This window comes from Colobus angolensis, unplaced genomic scaffold (assembly GCF_000951035.1).
Source record: "Colobus angolensis palliatus isolate OR3802 unplaced genomic scaffold, Cang.pa_1.0 Scaffold82, whole genome shotgun sequence".
In the NCBI taxonomy this organism is placed as follows: Eukaryota; Metazoa; Chordata; class Mammalia; order Primates; family Cercopithecidae; genus Colobus; species Colobus angolensis.
The window spans coordinates 3580456-3600258 of NW_012122043.1; the positions used below are offsets into that span (position 1 = coordinate 3580456).

The following is a 19803-nucleotide window of genomic DNA, read 5'->3' on the forward strand; positions in this document are numbered from 1 at the left end:
TAATCACCATCACATCACTATCACCATCACCATCGCTGTCACCATCACCATCATATCACCACCATCACTATCACCACCACCATAATCACCATCACCATCACTATCACCTTCATTACCATCACCACCATCACCACCATTACCATCATCATCACCATCATCACATCATCACCATCACCATCACCATCATCATCGCTATCATGACCATCATCACTACCACTATCATTATTACCACCACCATCACTATCATCACCACCATCATCACCACCATAATCACCATCACCACCATCATCACCATCACCATCACTGTCACCATCACCATCATCACCATCATCATCACTGCCATCATCACCATCACCACCATCATCACTATCATGACCACCATCATCACTACCACTATCATTATTACCACCACCAATATCATCACCACCACCATCACCACCATAATCACCATCACCATCACTGTCACCATCACCATCACCACCATCATCGCTATCATGACCACCATCACTACCACCATCATTACTACCACCACAATCACTATCATCACCATCACCATCACCAGCATCACCATCACACCATCATCACCATCACTGTCACCATCACCATCACCAGCATCATCACCATCACACCATCATCACCATCACTGTCACCATCACCATCACCACCATCATCACCGTCACCACCACATCACCATCACCATCACCGCCACCACTATCACCACCATCACCATCACTACCAGAACCATCATCACTCATCATCACCACTATCTATCCTGCACTGAAAGCCCTGCTGCCATCCTATCCTCTCAAATGGTCTTCCTGTGACAGAGAACACGCAACTCTCTGAGTCAGCCCATCTCATTTACGGACAGTTTTGCTAGTAGAAAGCCATTTGCTTCTTTTGTTTGCTTGTTTGTTTGTTTCCATCGTAATTGGCCTTCCCATCTATATGGTCTGTTGAGTGTTGCTAGAAAAGAATACCTGAGGCTGGGTAATTTAATTCTTAAAAAAAGAGGTTTCTTTAGCCCATGGTTGTGCAGGCTAGGAAGTTCAGGGGAATGGCAAGCTTCCCTCCACCTCCCTCTGGGAGTCAGGGCAAGGAGACCCTGACTCCCTTCTCCCCCTGTGATCAGGGCGCAGGGCGATGTGACGCAAACTCCCGCTTTGTGTCTTTTCAAACACAGAATAGAGAAGGGGGAGCAAGCGTTCTAGAGCCCCAGGCCTGGCTATATTACTTAGACTTGTACCAACCTGGCCATATCATTTAGCTTTTCAGAGTCTGAATTTCCCCAAGTGGTTATGATGAGAATTAAAGGAGGCCATATGACTGTCTGGTACACAGCCTCACCCCCAAGAAGAGCCTAAAATTGTGCATCTCCCTGTGAGCTCCACTGAGAGAGAGCAGGCTCCAAGGAGGAGGCCCACAGGGAGAGCAGTGCCTGCTGCTGGGGTCGCCTCTGGGGCCCAAGGTTGCCGGTGGCTGGGCCCCCAGACGGCACGGCCACAGGTGAGTAGGAGTTGCGTGAGGTGGGGTGGGTGGGACCCCGGTGGGTGGGACCCCTGGGACCAGTCGCACCTGGCCTGAGTACAGCCTCCCCACAAGCTGTTGCCAGGGGCCCAGCCGACCCTCACTGGGTGCCAAGCCAGGCCTCTTGAAACAGCAGCAAGTAAAGAATCATTCAAGCTAAGAAGGAAAGCCAGGGCTAAGAGACGGCAGCCCCAGTGTACAAAAGGCAGGGTGTACAGGTGCCTGGCCAGCTGGCTTCCAGTCCAGGCCACATCACTAAGCACCAAGAGATTGACTTACCCACCCTGGGCCTTGACTTCTCCACCTTTAACAGCAAAGCCAGACCAGCACTGCCCATGTACCAGAAGTAGTGTGTGCATGCATGTGAGGAAGTGTGTGCACAAACCTCCAGGGAGGGGCTCTCTGATTTTCAACAGGTCACCAGGGACCCAGCACTGAAAACTGAACACAGACTCCAGTGGTAGATAATTCCCAAGAACCTCCAGGTTCAGTGGCCCAACCACCACGGCCAGTGCAGAATCCCTGGGTGGGAGGGGGTGAGGGGGCACCTCCAGAGAGGAGATCCAACCCCCAAGCAGCAGGGTCCCTGCAGGACGGTAAGAACACCCTGACTTCTCCTTTGCTCCCTCTGGATAAGAAAGGCTACAGGATCTTTGTCTAAATAGCACAACGAGGCCAAGGGTGGAGATGAAAGTGCTGAGTTGGCATTGCAGGAATAGTTCCTGATAGGCCAGATCTCAAAGTTGGACGTTTGATTGATGAATTCCTCTGTGTAAAAATAAATAGCATGACGACCCAGCTCTCCACAAAGAGCAGAGTGGGAGGAGGAGCTGCAATGTGCCCCCCACATGACGAGCCCAGGACAGCATGTAGGTCTGCGTGTGTGTGCAGTGCGTGTCTGTAAGTAAATACACCAGCGTGTGTGTGAAATGTGTTCTCACATCAAGCGTTCCGACCCTCCGTTTGCCTGAGGAGGCGGAAGTGCTCAGAGTGAAAATCAGATGCAGACATGTGTATGACAGCAAGTCCAAGTCTAATTAAAACAAGCTTCCCACCTCCCCTCTCCAGGAACTGAGATGACCCCTGCTGGATTCTCAGTAGCTTCTGTAGGTTTGGTGCATTTTTAAAAGGAGCTAACCACTATCCCATCAAGTACATCGGACGAAGTGTGTATGTTTCCATTTAAACCCCCTGAGTCTAAGATGGTATTTAATTCTGTGAAAACCACTGAAATCCTGCAGGATTCTAAGGAAACAGTCTATTGATTCACGTCAGTCCTTCCCGAACCTCTGACAAAACGAGAATTCTTTCCTGATGAGCCTCCCACCCCCGTAGCAGGGCGGACGCTTAGATGAAGCAAGAGCTTTGATGTGAGAGAAGTGCCGTCGCTTGAGCCAACAGACACAGCTGCCCCTCGAAGGGACCAAGGAGATTTCCCATTAATGAGCTCTGGTAAATTCCAGGACTGAGGCAGGGTTTTGTTTCATCCTGGATGGTGAAAGAAAGAAAGAAAAAATGGCATAATACTGCACACTTACCAACATGTCATACATTCTTACACAAATCGCACCGCAGAACATACTCCCTCTGATCCACTACCACCAAAAATAAAGACAAAGACAAGGTCAAGGATGCTGAAATCACCAAAAACCGCCAGCCCATGGCAGATACTCCGGAGGAAAGAGGAAACCCGCTGTAGGGGTGCACAGAGAACAAAGTCTGAACCAAAAGGAGTCATGGGGCCCAGGCATACAGGACAAGGACTTTTGTTCTCTCTGGTTTGGGGCAAATGAAAAACCCATATGAAACTCCCGTCACTCCAAGATGGGTAAATAAAAGAATTCCAGCACCTTAAGCTATACAAAACTTCAAAATGAAAATACAGCAAAGTAAAAAAGCAGATAAAGAGAGCACTTCAAAAAATGGCAAGATATTAAACAAAAGTTGAGACAAAAATTGTTCCCATATTCTCAAGTAAATGAAAAAAACATTTGAAAATGTAGACATGTAGGTATCTTTTTCATCTGACTAACTTTGTAAGTACCTTATATATGTATATATGTATATATATACACAAAAAACACATAGTTATATAAATATGTTTATATAATCATATAAATACATGTTAAGTACTGTATATATATATATTATCTTACCTAATCCTTAAATTGAATAGCCTTATTTCCATTTTACACATGAAGAAACTGAAGCACCTGAAACTGAAGTCAATTGATAATTATAACAATAAATATAAATGGGACAAATACACTATTCCAGTTTCTATTTGCTGGGTAACAACCCACCTTAAAACTTAGCAATATAAAAGCCATTTTATTTATGCTCACAATTCTGCAGGTTAGGAGTCAGGGCAGGCACAGACAAGAAAGCTTGTCTCTGTCCTACTTATAGGAGATAGCAGGGACAGCTCAACTGGCACCACATGTGTGGGCCTTGATTCTTCTTGACATGGCATCCTCTGGGGATTCTCAGTAACCTCTGCAGATTTGGTGCATTTTTAAAAGAAGCTAACCATTATCCCATCAAGTATGTAGGATGAACTGTTTATGTTCCCATTTAAACCTTCTGAGTCTAAGAGGGTATTTAATTCCATGATATCCAGCAGGATTCTGGGGAAAGAGTTGACTGGTTTACATCAGTCCTTCCTGAACCTCCAACAATGCAGTTCTTTCCCGACGAGTCTCCCAGTCCTGTTGCTCTGGATGGATGTTTAGATGAAGCAAGAGCTTTGATGTGAGAGAAATTACCAAGGTGACTTCTTTTACTGCCGGTCTAGTGATCCTAGCACCTGGGATGGTATGGGTGGAACAGCTAGGAGCTGGACCGCACTTTCTCTCTCTCTCCCTCTTCCTCTCTCTCTCTCTCTCCCTCCAAGTGGCTTCTTGACATGGCTAGCTTGGGTTCATCATAGAATTGTGGCCTCAAGGTAGCTGGACTTCTCACATAATGGCTGCCTACCCTCATCCCTTTTCAAGTGAGCACCCAGATACCAAAGCAAAAGCACCAAAGTTTCTTCAATCTAGCCTTAGAAGTCATGCAGTATCAAGTATCCTGCATTTCACTGATCAAAACAGTCATAAAGCCTATCTAAATTCTGAGGGAAGGGAACCATAGACCCCAACTCTTGAAGAGAGGACTGTCAAAGAAGTTGTGGCCATCTTTAATCTGCCACACTTACCTTTCACAAGAAAAAAGTCACTCAGAAGTCAGGAAAGGCTGCAATGCTCTAGAGGAAACCAGTTGAAGAAAATAAACAATGCACTCCTAAATAACCAATGGGTCAAAGAAAAAATCACAAGGGAAACTAGAAAATACTTTGAAGTGAGTGAAAAAAAAACACAACATACCAAAACTTATGGGACACAGCTAAAGCAGTACTTAGAGGGAAATGTCTAACTATAAATGCTAGATCACAAAAGAACAAAGATCTGAAATCAATAACCTAACCTTCCACTTGCAAACCCCAGTGGTAGATAATCCCCAAGAAAATAAGAAAAATAAGAGCCAACTCAATTGAAAACAAGCAGAAGGAAGGAAATAATAAAGATTAGAGCAGAAATAAGAGAAACAGGGAATAGAAAAACCAATGGGGAAAACCAATGAAACCCAAAAGCTGGTTCTTTGAAAAGGTCAATAAAGCTGACCAACCTTTAGCTAGACTAAGAAAAAAGAGGAATGACTCAAATGTCTAGAATCAGAAGTGAAAATGGGAACATAACTAACAACCCTGAAGAAATAGAAAGTGTTGTAAAGGAACACCATGAACAATTATATACCAAGAAATTGTATAACTTAGATGAAATGGACAAATCCCTGGAAAGACACAAACTGCTGGAGCTGACTCAAGAAGACAACATGAATAGACTTATAACAAGTGAAGAGATGGAACTAGTAATGCAAAAATTACCCAGAAAGAAAAGTCCAGGCCCACCCAAGCTTTATCACTGAATTTTGCCAAACATTTAAAAAATTAATATGAATTCTTCACGACTCTTCCAAAAAATAGAAAAACCACAGGAACGTTTCTTAACCCATTTTATGAGGTCACTATTAACCTGATGCCAAAACCAGAAAAGACATTACAAGAAAAGAAAACTACAGACCAATATCTCATACGAATATAAACAAAAAAATTCTCAGCAACATACTAGCAAACTAAATCTGCAACATATAAAAAGAGTTATACATACACCCATGGCCAAGTGGGTTTCGTCCCAGAAATGCAAGCTTGGTTCAACATCTGAAAATAAATGAATATAATACATCATATCAATAAAATAAAAAACAAAAGTCATATACTATTCTCAATAGAACCAGAAAAAGCTTTTGACAAAATTCAACACATTTTCACGATAAAAAAACACTCAGCAAACTAGAAAGCAGAAGAGAACTTCCTCACTTAATAAAGTGCATCTACAAAAAACTTACAGCTAAGTTTGTACTTGATTGTGAAAGCCTTGATGTTTTCTCCCTCATATCATCAAAAATGATACCTTTTGTGCTTCAAAGGACACTATTAAGAAAGTAAAAATAATTCAGTGAACTGGAGAAAATACTTACAAATAATATGTCTGATAAAAGACTTGTATTCAGAATACATACCCTTCTAACTCAGTAATAAAGACAAATAACCCAATTTTAAAATAAGTTACGAAGATTAAATAGACATTTCTCCAAACCAGAGATACAAATGGCCATGTAAGCACATGAACAGATATTCGGTATCACTTGTCAGGGAAACACAAATCAAAACCACAAGGAGATACCACTTCACACCCACAAAGATTTCTAGAAATCCAAATGTTAGCTGACAAATGGATAAACCAAATGTGGTCTGTCCATACAACGGAGTATTATTCCACCATAAAAAAGAATGAAGTATTGATACATGCTACAACATGGATGAACCTTCAACACATTATACTGAGTGGAAAAAGCCAGACGCAGAAGTCTGTATATTACATAATTTCATTCACATAAAAGGTTCAAAACAGGGAAATCTATGGAGACAGAAAGTAGAAAGTAAATTCGTGGTTGCCTAAGACCGTGGGGAAGGGTGAAGCTAAGGAGGTGGTAACTAAGTGTTGGGGGTGGGAGTGGTCCTTGTTCTTAGAGCTCCCAAGATGGTGGCGGGCTGCTTCCAAGATGGTGGCAAGCCTCTTGTTCGCTAACCTGGAGTTCTTGGCCTCACGGATTCCAAGGAATGGAATCTTGGACCATGTGGTGAGTGTTATAGCTCTATCAGAAGCCGTGGGTCACGGAAGAGAACCATGGAACCCAGTGACTAGTGTTCAGCTCGATTAGGACAAACCTAGGCATTTAGCCATGCAGGAACAACGGCGAGCCTTTAGCCTGATCAGGAGCGGCAATGGGTGCCTTGCTGGGTCAGAAGCACAGCGGACACCCTGCTGGACCCAGAGGGGTGGAAGTCGGCAGCGGGTCTGCGAAGGCGGCAAACAGCAGTGGTGGACAGCGAGCGAAAGCTCAGCTCGAGCCGTAACAAACACGGACCAGAAGAGTGTGCAGTTGCGAGATTTAATAGAGTGAAAACAGAGCTCCCATACAAAGGGCGGGGACCCAAAGCAGGTTGCCGTTGCCTGCTTGAATGCATGGGTTTATATCCCGATCACTGTTCCGACCCCTGTGCTTTCAGGCAATAGATGACTGGCTATTTCTTTACCTCCTGCTTTTGCCTAATTAGCATTTTAGTGAGCTCTCTTTACTACCTGATTGGCCAAGTGTGAGCTAAGTTGCAAGCCCTGCGTTTAAAGGTCACCTTCCCAGCTATGCTTAGGGATTCTTAGTTGGCCTAGGAAATCCAGCTAGTCCTGTCTCTCATAAGGAGGATCAAAATGTTTGAAAATGAACCATGATGACAGTTGCACAACTCTGTAAATGTACAAAAAACACGTAATTGTATTATTTAAAGGGGTGCATCTTCGTCTGTTCAAGCTGCTATACCAAAATACCAACAACTGGGTAGCTTGAAAACAACAGAAATTTATTTCTTCCAGTTCTGGGAAGTGCAAAATCAAGGCACTGGTAAACTCAGTGTCTGCTAGGGGCCCACTTTCTGGTTGATACACAGCACCTTCTAGCTGCGCCCCCACATGGTGGAAAAGAGGAAGAAGCAGCTCTCTGGGGCCTCTTTTAAAGGGGTACTAGTCCCATTCACCTAATCACCTCCCAAAGACTCCACCCCTAACACCATTACCTTGGTGATCAGGTTTTCAATATACTAATTTCGGGGACAGACAGACATTCAGACCACAGCAGGCTAAGTTGTATGAGATATCAGCTTAGACATATGTATGTGAATTATATCTCAATAAAGCCATTATTTTTTTAAAATCATAGAACCTTTCCAGATTTGTGGGGAGTTGGGAGTTGACCCCACCTCCTGATAGAAGGAATGTCAAAGACTTTGAGGCCATCTTTAATCTGCCACACTAAACTTTTTAAAGAAAAAAATCGCTCAGATTCAACCTTCTTGAAAATCAGTACTGTGATTTAAAAATTACAGCCCCTGCCGGGCATGGTAATCCCAGCGCTTTGGGAGGCTGAGGTGGGCAGATCACCTGAGGTCAGGAGTTCAAGACTAGCCTGGCCAACACAGTGAAACCCCATCTCTACTAAAACTACAAAAATTAGACAGGTATAGTGGCAGGCACCTGTAATCTCAGCTACTAGGGAGGCTGAGGCAGGAGAATCGCTTGAACCAGGGAGGCAGAAGTTGCAGTGAGCTGAGATCGCACCACTGCACTCCAGCCTGGGTGACAAGAGCGAGACTCTGTCTCAAAAAAAAAAATAAAAGAAATAAAAATAAAAATAAAAATTACAGCCCTTCAACAAGGCTCAGCAAACTGCCTTTGGTCCAAATCCAGCCTCACTTCCTGCCTGTGTAAATAAAGTTTCATTGGAACACAGCCACACCCGCTGTGGCTTTCTCACAATACAGCAGAGTTGAGTATGTGTGTCAAGGACCGAATGGCTCACAAGGCCTAGAGTATTCACTATCTGTTCCTTTACAGAAAACATTGTTGATTCCTGCCCTAAAACAAAACAAGCAAAAAAACTCAGAAACGCTGAAAGTGAAAGAGTGAGCAAAATGTACGGCAGATTGAAAGAAAAAGTCGTCTGCCCACATGAAACTTTGCAATGACATCATCCCTCACCGGGTGCTGTTCTCCTCCAGCACCTTCACTGCCCCCAGCGAGCAGCCACAGTGGGATGAGAGCAGCTCCAGACGCGAAAGTGCAGGGCTTGGCACAAGGCGGGGATGGGCGTCTGTGCGTCAGTAGAATGATGGGCCTCGCCCAACCATCAGGCAGACCACTTCAGCCAGTGGTCAGAAGCCCACCCTACCTTCCGCAGCGTGGTTCCAGCCCTAAGCCCAGTTACAGCCTGTCGCGAATTGGGTTCCCCAGAAGTGGTCCCTGGCCTGGGGATGACTGCGGGTTTGCAGGTGAGAGCCCAGCTGCGGACAGGGTGCGCCTCCCGGCGAGGGGTCTCCTTCCTCTTCCGGTCCTGGGGGCTGCCAGCACTCCTGGATGTGGCCCCATCTTTCCCACACCCGGCATTGTCTCCACATCGCCTTCTCCTCGTGTCTGTGTCTGTCCTCTTCTGTCTCTTACAAGGACATTTGCCATCGGATTCAGGGCTCACCTTCATCCAAGATTATCTTAAGATCCTTAATTTTATCTGTGCAGACCCTTTTGCCCACGAGGTCACATCCTCATGCTCCGGATGCACATCACTCTCAGGGCCACCATTCTAGCCGCCTCACCTGCGAGCAGCAGCCTGGACCTAGAAGCTGTGTCCCCTGTGCTGCCCGGTGGAGTCCAGCGCCTGGCACCCAACACCCAAACCCGGCTGAGAAGACTGTCCCCAAGATGATCACAGCACATCAGGCAGGGCTCCTGAGCCAGCCCCGCAAGACTGCCTCACTCCCAGTATGGCCAGAAGCGTAGCTGAGGCCAACCCCTGAAGCAGCCAAGGCATCCTCTAAGCCCAGAAGTGCCAGGGATCGGGGCCTGCCCAGTTCCAGACAGGGTCATTACACTCCCGACCCTCGGAGGGGCCCCCCGCCTCCCAGCTCCAGACAGGGCCGTCACGCTCCCAATCCACACAGGGCCCCCCATGCCTCCCAGCTCCGGACGGAAGCGACTGCCCAGCTTCACCGACCTCCACGCCGCTGCCTGGGGTCTTGCTCGAACGGAAGAGAACACGGGTCTCATTGAGGGCTCCTCTGTCCCACGTCTCCTGCTCCTGGACACCCAGGCCTGCCCTCACCACTGCCGCGGGACACCGGGCAGGGGTCCTGGCCACTCCTCTGGGGAGGGCCCGTCTGACGTCGCAGGTGCAGCCACTTCACTGTTTGTCCCTCACAGTGTGCCAGAGGCCCTCCTCCCTGCAAGAGCCGCTCCCAGGGCCCAGCCTTCCCCTGAGAGGTGTTGATGAGAATGGAGTGTGGAACCATCTGCCAGCCAACCCCAGGTGGCCTCTCGGGGGTGTTCTGCCCCATGCGGCCATGCATGGTGTGGCCCTTCCCAGTGCTGTCATGTCTGAACGTGGCCCTGCGGACTTGCCCCCACTGGGCCTGAGCACATCCCCCGGGGCTTGATCCCAGGAGCTCCGGGAGCAGCTCACACACACCTCCACGGAGGCCTCCCACAGCGGGGGGGACAGGAAAGGCCAGCTCCAAGTCCCACATCTCACTCTTCAAGCTGGGAAAACGATGCTGTTACCATGGGAGGTGAGACCCTCCAGATGGGAACCTTGAGGCTGGGAGCTGGTGTGTTCCCGGAACTCGGGGGGGTTTCATTCCCTGCGTAGAGTGTCTGCACTTACACACCACCTCCTCCCGGGCACCCAGGCCTCACTTCACAACCCCACGCTCAGCAAGCCCCAGAGAAAACTCCTCAATAAACTATGAGTGTTAATGCCGGATGCAATAAGATGTGATTAAATTTTACACAGGGGAGGGGTGTAGGTACTTCAGAATCGTAGAAACAGCTTTTCCACAAAACTGTCAGCATTAGACACAGATATGGGAGCAAAGGGGCACTCGGGCTTATTCAGATCGCTCAGTCTATTTCTACTACGCGTGCACAACATAAAAACACCTGCTCCACTTTTGGAGTCAGTCTGCTCCGTGGCGCACAGGACAGTTCTAGCTCGCAGAGGTTTTTTCTATTTTAATAATGCCACCCGTTTTGTGGTGTTTAAAGAGTGAGAAGATACAAGGCTTATTTAAAAAGTAAAAGCATCTAGACTCCTCCCAAAAGAAATCAAGATGAAAAAACACCCGAGGGAGGGCAGCCAAGTGAGGAGACCTTCCGGAATCTTCTGTGCTGACCCCCACTTCAGCAGGCCGTGGCAGAGAAGGTCCTGGGGTGGCCGGGAGGTGGAGGGTGGGCACAGCCCCTGCCTCTCTCCACCCCCTGAGGCGCCCACCTCCAGAGACCCCTTTCTAGTAGGTTAAATGGGTGCTCGCTCTCCATCACCTGCCCCAGCAAGCAAGCCGCAAAGCCGGCACTGGGCAGGCCCACCCAGCTCTGTTAGCAGAAACTGAGCAGAACCAACTGCCCCAACAAGAGTGAACTAACAGAGACCCTCAGAGGGGCGGCAGGTCAGAGGTCAAGTGCAGGGGCCCTGCACCCACTCCCTCACTGTGGGACCTCGGGGTGTGACTGAAGCCACGGACTCACTGAAGCCACTTTCTCACGTAAAAACTGGGGACCTGGGTCCTACCTCCAGGGTGGCTGAGGGAAGTGCCTCAACATGGCTGCGGTTACTGCAGTTCAGAGATGCAGCTGATGAAACACACTCTGGGAAGAGCCAGCTTAGGGATGAAACCAGGGTGGGCTCCTGCAGAAGACGGTGGAAGGAACAAAAGCATTTAATCACCCGCTCCAGAAGCACAGTGCAGGGAGCAGCAGGGGACTTTTAATGGCATCAGTCCAGAAAGACGAAAAGCCAGGAGAGGCTGCAGCAACCGGGGTTGCACAAGGGGAACTCCCAGCAGATTCAAGAAAGCTGACTCCTCAGCCAGGAGCCCACGCGGCCCAGAAGTGGCCCGGCTACCTGGGGGAGGCCTGGGAGGTGCAGGCGCGAGTGGCTTCACTGCCTCTGGAGGTCAGGAAGGAGGCCACGCAGAGAGGTGGTCAGAGGCCTGTGTAAGGCGCTTCAGGCTCGCTCTGTCCTGACTGTGTCCAAGCAGAAGACCAGCTGTGTCATTCCCTGGAGAGGGTGACCCTGAGGGTCAGCGGACAGGGTGAGCAGAGTAAACAGATCTTACACACACTGTGCACAGACCCGCACCTCCAATCCAGCGGGCTCCCCAGGGCTGGGTCAGACTCGCCCCTCCAATATAGAAAGACCTAAAGATGTGGCTACAGCCGCAGCCCTCCAGCCCCAGGCGCTGCTCTAACACCCCACCCAGAACAGCACCCCTACCTAGGGTGGCCAGGGCAAATACAGGACCCAGATAAATGTGGATTTTAGATCAACAACAAATCATTTCTTAGTATAAGTATGCCCCATGTAATATTTAGAACATACTTATACTAAAAAAAAATCCAGATATAATTGGGCTTTCTGTAATTTTTGTCATTGTTAAATCTGGCAATTTTACCTCTACCCAACACACACACACACACACACACAGACACACACACACACACACAGAGACACACACACAGACACACACACACACACAGATACACACACACACAGACACACACACACACACAGCTTATACATGTGTTTCTCCCATCTCTCTCTTAGGTGAGAGCAGACAGCCATAGAGCACCCCAGTTTTGAGTAAAGCTCTGACAGAGAACAAAAGCGGGGCCAGGAGCAAGTTACAGGAAAGACAAAGCTGGAAGAAAAGCCGAGGCATTTTTTTCAGCATCAAAGGGCTCAGTGATGCCCTGTGGGTGGCGTGCAAAGAGACCCACTCAGACACTCGTCCTGTGGCAATTCAGGTCCCTGGGTGCAAACACAAGCTCCTACAAGTTTCCTAAGAAAAACAAGGAGGTTTCACAATGGATGGAGAACTGGGAAGATACTGGGACCTCTCAAACACAACCTCAGAAGCCAGAAACCAGCCAGGCACGGTGACTCATACTTGCAATCCTAGCACTTTGAGAGGCTGAGGCACGTGGATTGCCTGAGCTTAGGAGTTTGAGACCAGCCTGGGCAACATGGCAAATCCCTATCTCTACTAAAAAAAAAAAAAAATACAAAAAAAAATTAGCCAGGCGTGGTGGTGGGCCCTTGTAATCCCAGCTACTTGGGAGGCTGAGGCATGAGAATTACTTGAACCTGGGAGGTGGAGGTTGCAGTGAGCCAAGACTGCACCACTGTGCTCCAACCTGAACGACCGAGTGAGATTCTGTCTCAAAAAAAGAAAAACAAAAGCCAGAAACCAAGGAGCAGTGCCTGCAGAATTCCAAGGGAAATGATCTCCGATCTGGAACTCTAAGCCCAAACTGTAGAAAAGAAAGATATTTTCAGAACTGTAAGATCTGCCCAAGTCACCACCTATGCATCCTTTCTCAAGAGGTTCCTGGAGGATAGGCGCTGCCAAAGAGCCAACAGGTCAACCAGCAGAGAGGGAACTTGGGAGGCGGAATGGAGACCACTCAGCCCCAGCCAGCAGCAGAGAGGCTGCAGGGGGCAGGGCCATCCCCAGCCAAGACCACCACCCAACAGCCTCCTTCCCTGGAGCAGGGTCCGTGGCATCAGCAGTGTACTCTTCAGGAAGAGGAAGCAGAGACATGGTTTGTAAGGACATTTATACAATTACGGGAGAGGCTGGGTTTGTTGTGGTGATAAACACATAAAAACAATGCAAATGAAAACATAATTAACTCCAGAGAAAACAAAAAGTTGTTCAGGTAAGGAGAAGTAGTAATATTCTAATGGCTTGGCTGTGAACAGTAAACACTAACTATTCATCTTGGTGAAATGGTGAGATGCTGCTGGAAAAATGGAGGGATGGGGTGTGTGTGTGTGTCTGTATGGGTGCATGTGTGTGTATGTGTTAGAAAGAGACACACTGAGTGGCCGGGCATGGTGACTCATGCCAGTAATCCTGGCACTTTGGGAGGCTGAAGCAGGCAGATCACCTGAGGTCAGGAGTTCAAGACAGCCTGGCCAACATGGTGAAACCCCGTCGCTACTAAAAATACAAAAATTAGCCAGGTGTAGTGGCACGCGTCTGTAATCCCAGCTACTTGGGAGGTTGAATGAGGCAGGAGAATTGCTTAAAGCCAGGAGGTGGAGGTTGCAGTGAGCCGAGATTGCGCCACTGCACTCCAGCCTGGGCAATGAGAGCACAGCTCCATCTCAAAAAAAAAGAAGAAGAAAGAAAAAAAGAAAGAGACACACAAAGAGACAGACAGAGAGCAGAGGACAGAATGTGGGTCAAGGGTGAAGAGAAAACTGGAGCTCGCCCTGAAGGAAGCCAACAGACGATGCCCAAGGTGAAAAATCAGAAGTGGCAACATGAACATGTTATTCTAAGATATCCAGGTAAACATGAAAATAACTGGCTGAAAGACTAAAAGCGTTTGCCCCCGGAGAAGGAACTGTAGGACATCCCTGTGGAAGGGCTGCTGTTTTGCCTTTAAATTCTCTGCATGTATAACTGATTAAAAGAACAAGCAAATGTTTAAAGAAATAAAGTTTTCAAAAATGTAGGTAGGTGTGGAGTGAGAGCCAGGATAAGGATTGAGCCTTTTCAGCAATGGCTATGATTTAATATATGCCTTGGCAGGAAAGTGCAAACGCCTGGGGGTGGGTGTTGGCAATTGCACTGGGGAGGGCATTAGCCCTGGACCTTCATCTCACACACACACAGCCCTAGCGCCCTAAATCACACAGATTCGCAGTGAAAATCATTTGTAAGTACTGGCAGCTTCAGGCTAAAACCGCAGCAGCCTCCCTAAGTTCCTCCTATGTGGAAGGCTGAGGCCACTTGTTCCAGTTTCTTTTCGCTGCTGTAACAAATTACCACAGTTTAGTGGCTTAAAACAATAGGAACTTATTTTCTTACAATCTGAAGCTCAGAAATAAAAAAATCAGTCTCGCTGGGCTACAATCAAGTTGCCAGCAGGGCTGGATCCTCGTGAAGGCTCCGAAGGAGAATGCGTTGCGCTGCCTGTCCCAGCCTGGAGGGCCTCCACGGGATGATCTCCCCATCCCAGAATCCTTGACTCAATCACATCTGCAAAGACCCTCGCTATGATTCCACTGTCTGTGTCCTCCCAGAATTCATGTGTTGAAACATAAACTCCCAATGTGATGGAGTTAGGAGGCGAGACTCTGGGAGGTGATGAAGTTGCAAGCGTGGAACCCCACGGATGGGATTAGAGCCTCATTAAGGGGGCCCCAGAGCACTGCACTGGCCCTTCCACCGTGTGAGGACACAGTGAGAAGGTGTGTAACTAGCCTGCAAAGCAGAATTGGGGTCCTCTCCGGACACTGCCTCTGCCAGCGCCTTGATCTTAGACCTGCCAGGCTCCAGAACCATGAGAAATACATTTCTGTTGTTTCTAAGCCACTCAATCTACAGTGTTTTGTTATGGCAGCCAGAACGGACTAAGAGGTCCCCAACCCCCCACCGTGGACCGGTACCCGACTATGGCCTGTTAGGAACCAGGCCACACAGCAAGAGGTGAGCGAGCATCACCACCTGAGCTGCCTGAGCTCCACCTCCTGTCAGATCGTTAGATTCTTATCGGAGCATGAACCCCATTGTGAACCGCACATGTGCGGGATCTAGGTTGCCTGCTCCTTATGAGAATCTAATGCCTGATGATCTGAGGTGGAACAGTTTCATCCCAAAACATCCCCGCTCCCCTCAGGTCTATGGAAAAAATGTCTTCCATGAACCTGGTCCCCAGTGCCAAAAAGGTTGGAGACCACTGGACTAAGACATCCTTTTGCCATCTAAAGTCATGGTCACAGGGTCCAGGGATCAGGGTGAGAATATCTTCGGAGGTGGCCACACAGCCCACCGCAGCCCTGCTGTTGGTGATGTGGCAACAGAAGCCAGAGGTTAGAGTGACTCAGGAGTGGGAGAGCCACGGATGAAGGAACACAAGGCATCTGCAGACGTCAGAAAAGACAAAGAAATATATTTTCCCCTTAGGACCCCCAGAAGGATCCACTGTGGACTCCCGACCCCAGAAGCGTAAGAGAGAAAATGAGTGTTGTTTTAAGCCACTGGCTGTGTGGTCATTTGTGGCTGCAACCCTGGGAAGCAACGTGGCCTTTGGGTAGCACCTTCCTGCAGCTGCCTTGGGGCACTAAGGGGCCTGGGAACCAAGCAGGAACCAAGATACAGGCTGGGCTGTGCCTGTGGGTGGTTCCGGCTCCTGAGTCCAGGGGTGGCTCTGGGTGCCAAGCAGGGTCACGTGTCCGAGTCCCGGAGTCCACCAGGAGTGTCCAGGCATCTGGGACACCTGGCAGCAGCGGGAGGCCAGCTCCTTGGAAGCCACAGTGACCAGCGCGTACAGGCATTGCACAGAAGGCAGATGTGAGGGGCGCTCAGTGTGGCCTCGGTCAACACACTACCTGGTCTCGGGCTCTCAAAAGTCATTTTAAGCTGAAGGGGGTCAGTGAATCACATCTGAGGGTGCAGGGGCCTTGGGCCCTCCTGGCTAACAGAGTTCCTTAGGAGTGCAGAACCCCAAACGGAACCGCCTTGGAAAGTCCACCCAGTCACTGCGGGGTCTGGGCAGGGGTGGAGGTGCAAGGTCCCCAGATATTCTCGGAGATTTTCACGCCATCTCAGCAGCACACTCAGAACTCAGCCTGCACCGGCTGCAGCAAGAAGAAAGAATTATGACTTGTGACTTTGGAAAGCGAGAAGCTGCCCGGATTCCCCCTCCATGAGACATTTGGGGTGGGAAGTTCAGGGAGAATTTCAACTGCAAGACCAAGGTGATTTAGAAGGTAAAACATTTGCGTTTGTGTCAAATTTCCACACCTTCCCCCTCTGGATCCCACCGCCCCTGCTTCCCACACAGCACGGCTCCCCCCACAGCCCGCCTGATGACAGCCGGCTTTGGGGGCTCACGTCTGCAGGTTAGAGCCCTCCCCACCCCGGCAGCCCTCCAGCCCCCTCGGGGCTCCACCCAAGCCCTTCCTCAGGCTGGATCAGATCCCCAGGCCACCCCAGGGTGGAAACTCGCCCCCCTGCTGTGGCCCAAGCGCTCACACTGCCTCCATTGTCCGGGCAGCCCAGCTGGCCCGAGGCCAGCCTCACCCCAGCTATTACAGATTTTTCAAATCCTTCCATTTATGTATTTGGTTTGGTAGCTTTAGGTTGATGATGTACTTAATTTCACCACTATATTGAGTTTGAATGAGCTGAAAGGAAAAACATGCAAATAGAGAACAATGCCTGGCCAGCCCCCGGAGCCCCGAGGACAGGTGTTTCCCATCGACGGTCTGCTGCGCGCCCTTGGCCATTTTCCTCCTGGAGCTAGGCACACCCCAGACGTTTTCTTTTAGGCAGCTTTGTGATCCGTGCAGGTCCCAGGGCCCAGCGGGACTCCCTTTGGGACTGCTCTTTCTTGGGATTTTAAATACAGCAGGGTTAGCAGGAGGGTTCCTCTGTCACATAAATATCTGATCCCCAGGGGTGGCAGCCTCCAAGCTTTTCCCACTCCCGGCAGATACAGAATAGCACGAAGATCTGTGGACACAGAGGGCAATCTGCTCCTCAATCCACCCCTCCCTCAGTCTAGAATTTGCACTCTGTCTACAGTTTTGCAAAAGTGGTTTTGTAAAGGTCGTAAAAGGATAGAATAGCAAAATAAAATGGTCCAGTAGGTAAACCCAGGTATTTTAGAGAAGTTGCTTCTCTCTAGGCTTCCTTTGATGGGGGGCCTTACTTCAGGCCAGTGACAGACGCTTGCCTCGGTGGAGGGCCTCAGCGGTCACCTCTCCAGGTTCAAGACCTGAGCGCACTCGAGCCACACCAATGGCCTGAGTTCCAGGGCACTGTGTCCACGCCTCAGCCATAGAGCCAGCTGCCTGGGTGGGTGACCACACAGCCCCACAGTGCCCATGCTCGGAAAGGGCGCCGCATATGGTGGCCACAGTTCTGTGGTCACTGTCTTGAGATTCTTCATAATTTTCTTTGAATTTGTGTTTCGTAAATAAAGTCTGATGGGCCAGTGGAGCTCGTGGCTCCCAGCAGCCCCACCTTCACAGGATGTGTGCTTTGCCCTCACCCAGCACCTGGGCGGGAGGGTCAGGGCCAGGCGCACACAGCCTGCCTCCCACCCTGAGTGCCAAGTCACAGGATAGGCCGGGCTCCTGTGTGGGCCATGCATTTGCACAGCTCTGCTGTGGGGGTGGGGAGAGGGTCTGCCACTCAGCCCAGGGGCCTCTGCGCTTGGAAACAGCCATAGAAATCCAAGCAAGCCCTGGCCTCAGGACATATGTCTACAAAGCCCAGCCTGGCCTCTGCCACCTCAGCCCAGAGTCCCCTGCACTTGGAAACGGCCCTCCCATCCGAGCAGGCCCAGAGAAGGACCACTGAGAAGACCTACAAGACACCCCATCCAGACCATCCGCGTCCCTGTCTCCACCCTGAGCTGCATGGCACCATGGCACTGCATCGCACCCCTTTGTGGCACTCACTGTAATGAAATGGTGCACACTGAATTCTTTTTTTTTTTTTTTTTTTTTTTTGGCACAGGGTCTCCCTCTCTCACCCAAGCTGGAGTGCAATGGCACAATCTTGGCTCATTGGCACAATCTTGGCTCACTGCAACCTCTGCCTCCTGGGTTCAAGCAATTCTCCCTCAGCCTCCTGAGTAGCTGGAATTATAGGCACATGCCACCACAGCCCAGCTAATTTTTGTATTTTTAGTAGAGATACGGTTTCACCATATTGGTCAGGCTGGTCTTGAACTCCTGACCTCAGGTGATCCACCCACTTTGGCCTCCCAAAGTGCTGGGATTACAGGCATGAGCCACTGCACCTAGCCCGAATTCTTTACAGACACACACGATGAGAGAAGTCCAGCTGCATCCAGGCTCTGCTAGTCACTTGCTGAGTGACCACAGGGAGTTTCTTAACCTCTCTGTGCATCGGTTTCCTCACCAAAAAGACAGAGGAGACAGACTCTCTGAGTCAATGGGACAATGCATGTGAAGAGCCTGGCCCAGCACCCAGCTGATACGTCATGGGACTCTGGAGCGACTTGTCCCTCTCCTGCACCTGAATGCACATCTGTGCTTGGCTGCACACACACACACTCATGCACACACACACATGCATACACACTCATGCACACACACTCATGCACATGCACACAGAGATGCGTGCACAGACATGCATACACACGCACACATACACACTCCGTGCACACACATACACGCACACAGAGATGTGTGCAGACATGCATACACACGCACATGTACACACTCCGTGCACACACACACATGCAGAGATGTGTGCAGACATGTGTGCACACACACATGCACACAGAGATGTGTGCAGACACGTGTGTGCACACACTGTCTTGGTGAACACAATCCATACTCTACACTTGTGTTTCTTACAAAGCCCAAACGTGGGCCTTGAAAATCACAGGCAGGAAACAGATATTTGTTAAATAAATAAATGAATAATACACTCTTTACATCATGATTTTCTTCCTTCTGATAAGAAGAGATTCTACTCTTGTCCTGCTTTGTAATTGCATCCTTTACTAATCTGAGACTTAACATACATATTTTTGTTTTATTTCTAATACAGTCTAACTTAACCAACAACCCTAGGCCAGAAGCTGTCCACAGGATATTTGCTGTATGCTCAGAGGTGGGTGACCTCTAAAGCCCCTGCAGAACTAAGCATACAGTAAAGGCGTCAGAAAAGTGGTTGTGCCAATGAATGAGTGAATGGATGAGTGAATGAATGAGTGAATGAATGAGTGAATGGATGAGTGAATGAATGAGTGAACAGATGAGTGAGCGGATGAGTGGATGAGTGAGTGGATGAGTGAATAGATGAGTGAATGGATGAGAGAATGGATGAATGAATGGATGAGAGAATGGATGAGAGAATGGATGAGTGAATGGATGAGAGAATGGATGAGTGAATGGATGAGAGAATGGATGAGTGAATGGATGGGAGAATGGATGAGTGAATGGATGAGAGAATGGATGAGTGAATGGATGAGAGAATGGATGAGTGAATGGATGAGAGAATGGATGAGTGAATGGATG

General features: G+C 49.0%; 1 long non-coding RNA gene across 1 annotated transcript in view; it reads left to right on the top strand.

The window, feature by feature from the left end:
* Nucleotides 1-10765, top strand: part of LOC105502901 — a 43122-nt gene extending 32357 nt beyond the window's left edge. Inside the window, exon 3 of the long non-coding RNA XR_001000418.1 lies at nt 9255-10765. This is a non-coding gene — a long non-coding RNA (uncharacterized LOC105502901). The remainder of the gene's footprint in view (nt 1-9254) is intronic.
* Nucleotides 10766-19803: the final 9038 nt, after the last annotated feature.